The following is a 6,793-nucleotide window of genomic DNA, read 5'->3' as shown; positions in this document are numbered from 1 at the left end:
ATTGGTTGCACAATATATATGACACTTAGTTTCATTCTCAATTTGTGACCTTTGAAAAATTACACTCGAAGCTGTTTTAATAATCTTAACAGTTGGTCTCTCGGTGAACGTGTGACCTAATAGTATGGAACAATTAATCAGGTGATCATCGACTACAAGTACTTCAACATTATGCTCGATTATTCCTTGTACTTGTAGTGTTACATGGGTTAGTCCTATAGGTCGGTAAGGTACGTTCCCTAATCCTCTCAATAGAGGACTTGTCACGGATTCCCATTTCAACTGTAAACGTTGTGCTTCACTAAATCGAATCAATGTACCTTCGCTGCCTAAATCTACTAAACATTCGACATAGCTGTCGTTTATTCTTATTGGTATTCTGTATTTAATGCTGGTATCTGCAACACCTTGTATTTGTAACACATTTTTGCTTACACCATTATTGGTACTTTGATTCGCTTTAGGACAATTATCTGCTACATGTCCTCGCCAATTGCAATGTGTGCACTGCACTTTAGGTTTGGGGCAATGATAAAATCCGTGACCAGCCTCATTACAATTATAACAGACTAATTTCGTATTATTTTTCTGTGCACCACTAATTTTACCACTAAATGAAGTGTTTGTTTGGCAATTATTGCGTTTATCTTTATCTCTGTATCTTAGTTTCGACAAATCTGTCGAATCCCTATCACGACCACCTTTAATAGACATAAAGAATTTAAGAATCTGTTCTGGTTCAGTAAAACCTGCAGCTCGTGCTCCTAATCGAACTCCTCTATCATCGATTCCATGTATTAAACAATCCACAGCATCATTCCCTTTTATCCTACAACGATTTAATAAATTTATTTTATCATAGTAATACAGTTCAAGCGAGTCCCCATAACGAGCCCTTTTACTTAACATGTCGGAAAGAATTTCTGCATAATTTGTTTTAGTAGGAAAAGACTCTCTTAATTTTTGTTTCCATTCTGTCCATGAGAAAAGTAGTGTAGACAACCCTTTATACCAGGTCTTTGCAATGCCTGTAAGTTTGGGTAGTGCATAATAAACTATGTGTTTATCGTCCCAATTATAAATTTGAGCACACTCCTCCACTTTATGTATCCATATGTCTACTGTCTGCTCCTTGCACATGGGATCAAATTCTGGAATAGCTTCATTTTGCGCTGGAAATTTATCTCGTTGATTTGAACTTTGTAATCCTTTCATGACATTAATAAACTTTTCAAAGAATATGTTTTGATTTTCAGCATACCTCGAAATTCCCCTGTGGTCTCTAACTCCAACGCTCCTGTCTGTTGAACGGTATGAATAATGACTGTCACGACGTGATGGCTTCCTCAGCTCCAGTGAGTGCGATGGAGAGCGTGCACGTCGTCTTTTGATATCCCTCGAACTTGAGCGCCGCATACTGGATCGAGACGGCCGCGATCTCGAGTGCCTGGGCCTCGAGTATCCTCGACGGGACCGTGGTGTGCTGTGCGATCGCGTACGCCTTCGCCCCCTTGATGAGCTTCGACTGCGCGATTCATCTCTCTCCATTGGAAACCGTATCTCTCTGTGGCACGGTGTCCTTACCCTGCGGTGCGATGTTATCGCCCTGCGACTACGCCTGGTTGACAGCGAAGCCCTCGGTAAATCGGGCGTCCCAGGACTCTTACTCCAATCCATCATCAGAATTCCACCTCAAAAAAAAACAACCAATTGACACCATTAGAATTTGGTTATTATCACACGTATTACATGTACACATACATACATACATATGTTTACGTATGTAATTCTGCACTCTGGCAAATTATTATAGTAACTAAACAATCGTTTACTTTCTTTGGCCTAGATTTGGCCGAAACGAACGAGCAAAATAACGAAAAGGAAAAAAAAAACAACACACATTTTGACGAATAAAATGACCGGAATTACGTCAAAATTGCTTGCCCATTATGGTTTAATACTGAGAGTAATAAGTGCTTATCACCTTGTAATATTGAAAAACGTCTCAGTATTCGTTTTTTTATCAAAATAGACTTAACTACTTACTTACACTTTTGTAGGCGTGAACACACAGACGTATTCTACATCGGTGTGTATCCCACTTCTGAGTTGTTGTGTATCATCTCAGGAAAGGGATTTGTTTCAGTAAAAACTGCCAGTCTTGAATTAATTAAGTATATTCTTCTTAATTTTACAGAACAACGCATCTCCTAGCACAGCTTTTTGGCGCCGAAGTCCCTGACATCTCGCTACCATAAACCATATATCTCCTCTATTCTATTCTCTTTGACATTTCGTTTTTTTTATGGCCAGTCAGATATAAACAATTGTATTTAATCATAAACATAATTTAGTAAATAGCTTATAAGTGCCACTAGTATAATTATTATTAATTAAATCAAATTATTATAATGTTATTATTAGTTTTAAGTGACCACAATCAACATCAGAGTAGATAGAAGTATATTCATAAATCATAGGCTAGCTGTTACATTAGCATTATTTGTAAACGTTACAAGACCCTTCAAACTGACAGTGACATAATTACATAACCTATGAATCTATGAATATCTGTAAAATCATAACAGTTCTGTGTCATTTTACATGTAACACATAGGTAGTTACGTCACAAATCAATTCTAATCTTCGATTCACTGTCCATTAAAGTAAACATACTTAATAAAATATACCTACTTACTCGACTATTATTTATAGACTGTAATTCTAAGCAAATAGATAGGTACCTACTGTGTTGAATCATGCATGCGTAATGTATTTTATTTAGATTAGGTCATTGAGCAGACCGACTCCATCTATTTCTTTCGCAATATTTTGTTAAAAGCTTTATATTAGTGGTGAGCTCGTATTTTAGGTCAAAACGATAACATTCTGAAGGCGACCGCTACTGGTGTCGGCGTCGGCGCATGAGTTACTCGAATCTCTAAAATCTTCGGTTATTATTAGGTATCGCAACTGACGTCAAACCGAAGTCAGTCGGTATAACATTGTATGGATCTTTCCACGGCATACCCGTTTTGAGATCCGCTAATGATTATGAGACATAGTTTCCAAAGTAAGCGGAGAGCACGGTGACAGGTAAGTTTACCATCATCGGAGTAGGACTCGGACGCTGGCCGCGGCCGTGTGGCGGGGCGGCGGGGCGGCGGGCGCGACTGCCGGGTCCCGGCCCCGCGCCCCCCCGGATGCCGCGCTCGGATTATTTCCGATATTGCGGGATTTTGCCGGCGAGAATAAGAATGCATTGGAAAATCCTTGGATTTTTGGACCAATTCCTCCTCTTTATTAATTTCCTGGAATGTCCTGGACCATGATTGCCGTTATATGTTTAAAAATAAGATTGATTACTATTATAACATATTTTTATATTAAGTAAGTAGATTATTTACATCTTAGTGTCGCGGGTACGAGTCCCCCTTTCGAATACATCCCGCTTAGGGACGGTACTGAAAAGTATCGGCGTCCGAAGGACGTAATATACGATCCCGATGACCCGATTACTCTAGCCATAGAGGCAGCCAATCAGCTTGCGACACTAAACACTTCAGGATCCCGATACCGACCCCGCCGGCGTGGTCGACGATTCCCTCAATCAGCTCTTATCGCTATCGACCCACTAGGGTTGATTAATTCTTTCAAATATTTTTCCTCTCATCCGAGGATCCGCCCTGATCCGAGGTTCGCGCCCAACTGGGCACTCTCAGGCATGTTGTCTTAAACGTTGTACCGGGTGAGAGCCTTCAGCGCTCCCCATTTGTCCGGCCAAGTAGTTAATGCCATCTGCGGCAAATCTACAATAAGTCACGACAAAAAAAAAAAGGTACGAGTCCCAGCTCGGGCTTAAACCAGACTGTTTGAGTTTGAATTCATGTTTGCACCACAGATAACTGATATTACGTGCTTTCCAGGATTTGTGCACGGTTTATGGTAATAAGTAGACTCGCACGCACATGGGCCTTGAACGTAACCGGCGACGGATGGATTATGTTAGTTACATTACGTAAGTAGTGTTTTAGGACCTATAGGTATATTTTGATCCATATCGACACGAAAGAAGAAGAAGGGTAAAGTATATTACTTATTTCATTAGTAGGATGTTCCCGTTTTGTGAACTACGTGCCTACTTACCTAATCTTCCCTGACAAGCTGGCTGGCTAGACTAGCCCTCTATTATCGACCTTATTTTGTCCTGTGTAGCTAGCTATCAGAATGGTCCTTATAGATTCCGCACAGCGCTGCGCGGAAAATTCCAAGCTCATAATCGTCGTTGGATCATGTTGTCGAAGCGTTGCAAGTGACTGGCGCACCCGGCGGGGCGGCGGCCGCGGCGGTCGGCGCCGACGATGATTCCGCGGAATTCATTAAAAGTTTACGGCTTTCACTTGAGACGGTGACGACAAGTGTAACGACGTCGACTTCTGTTCCACTTCCCGCCGGTGATGGAGCTGCGACAGATTTGTTGTCGTTGGTATTGAGCAATCCACTTTACTCACAACTTCCAACCCGGACCCACCTGTCAGCTGTCGGTTGGGAATTACTATCCACTTCACGCATCTGATTTATTATAATATTTGGTATTGTGCAGTTTTAAAGTAGATAAATAGTCATTTTTTATTTAGTTTAATGGTATGAATTTGTGGATGGTCTGACGTGATCTCGCTCTGATATGTCGCGGCGCTTGTGGCCACCCTACAGCCTGCACCATAAGCTACAGTAGTATTGTTATGGCGGCGTAGTGTCGGTAGGTATATACGCGAGGTCGTGCCAGCGGGCAGCGGGCAGTGCGCGCGGCAAGGACGCCTCATTCGCGCTGCTATTGCTGACCGCGGCGCCACTTCCCACGGCACGCCGACGGCCGCCGCGCGCCGCTCTGTTTGCCGCCACTAACCTATCACTATGAATATGGAAAGTGAAAGCTTCCTGTTCCGAATCCGATTTTTTTACGCCTGAATAAGTAAGTGAAATGAATCATCATATCCCGGAACTGGCCAACCTCGTAAGACGCCAAAGTAACGAGAACTAAAGGCGTCGGTATAATTAGATTTACGAGATGGTCCACCGCATATTGCCGCTGCGAGTTGTCGGGCACGCGACCAATAATCGCGAGTTATAGCCCCATGAGTGTTTTGTTTGCGCACAACACAACGTTGTGCGAAAGGCGGAATATGCAGTGGGTGACATTAATTAGAGGCTGACAAAAATGCATGCCTTGCAAAATAAATAAAATAATTATAGGTACCTATGCAACTACCTTTTGATCTGGTTTAATGCACAAGTGCATCGCATTTATGGAGGGTCAAAGATATGGAGCGGAGCGTGACGAGCCGACACTTTCCGAGTGATTACCTCCCCACTTAACTTGGACGGAGGTACTACAAGTTGTTGGAGTAGACGCCGCGCCCGCGCCGCCAGGCGGCCGATATGATTCAATAACGTTGTATCAGAGGCTGTGCGGAGGGCAGCGGCGAGTCACTGAGCGAACACTAAGTATTAGCGGAGGGCAATTGCATTAAAACTGGAACTTTGTTCCACCCAATTAACTGCCACTTGCCGCTCTCTAGCCGCGCACCCGTCGCCCACCGTTCAGTTCGCACTTAGTTCTAATTAATCGACTTCCTTCAATAAGTGCAGAATAAAGCTACGCTTCCAGAAAGTATCATCCGCTATGTTTGTAGGCACTTACTAAAAGCTGAGTGGTGGGGTCCGGGTGCAGCAGGCGGCAGCGGTCCCCGGGCACTCCCATCCCATCGCCGACGGAGCACGGTGATTGCTGCTCAATAATGGCCAATTCTAAAATGCAATGATAATATTATCTTCGCCTAAATGAGAAGTCGTTGAACTTCACGAGACAAGGTCTCTTTCTTATTGATTATCAAACTAACTCTGCACCGGGAAGAACGCGGATATTCACAATGAATATCTCTTTATTTAACGAGTAGGGAAATGAGTACAGGATACACAATGTGGTATCGTCAGGCTAATCGGTTCATTGTAACGGAGCTAATGGCCGCACACGTGTGCGCCGCGGCCGCCGCCGTAACCAGCACACGATGCGGCCGCGCGGGGCCCCACTCGCCCGCCAGCCCCGGCCCTGTGCAGTGCTCCCAGCCAGCTAACCAGCTAGGATCACCGCGCCCCGACATTTGACGTAACTACGATTAACAACTGATTAGGTGTACTTACTAATAGACGCTGCTGACGTCGACGCTCGCTCTCCACAACTTAGACTACACAAGTGGGGCGCCCTAACGACTCTCAACCGGTACAAATTTTAAGACAACAGCAGCGGCGCGAACCTCGATTCAGGGCGTCACGTCAGGCTGATATGGAAGAATTAATCTACCCATTGGCATATTTGAAAGAATTAATCTGCCCTAGACTAGTGGACTAAAAACACCTGTATACCGAATGTGCTATTTAGTACTTAACTTAAGTAAGTACTTAGTTTCCGACGCCGATAAGGAGGGCAGAGAACGTTGTTTGCTCATCTTACTTAGCAGTAGTTTTGGAAGAAACGAATAGTGACAAGGTGGTAAAAATAAAACATATTTTATGAAGTAACAGTCGACTTATTTGTCTTGACTTGTTTGTGTGATTTTTTTGTTAGGTTAGCAGTAGATATAAGGAACTTCCATCATCAGCACACAGCGCCGGTCGGCGCCGGCCGCGGGCTGCCGAGTTCTAAATCAGGGCCGCCCATTTGAGCCCCGAGGAAATATGTCTACCCAATGTTATATTATACCTACTTATATAATTTTGTTTAACTTTCGATAGG

Source organism: Pectinophora gossypiella, chromosome 6, assembly GCF_024362695.1.
Source record: "Pectinophora gossypiella chromosome 6, ilPecGoss1.1, whole genome shotgun sequence".
NCBI classification, from domain to species: Eukaryota; Metazoa; Arthropoda; class Insecta; order Lepidoptera; family Gelechiidae; genus Pectinophora; species Pectinophora gossypiella.
Note: the sequence above shows the minus strand (reverse complement) of the source record.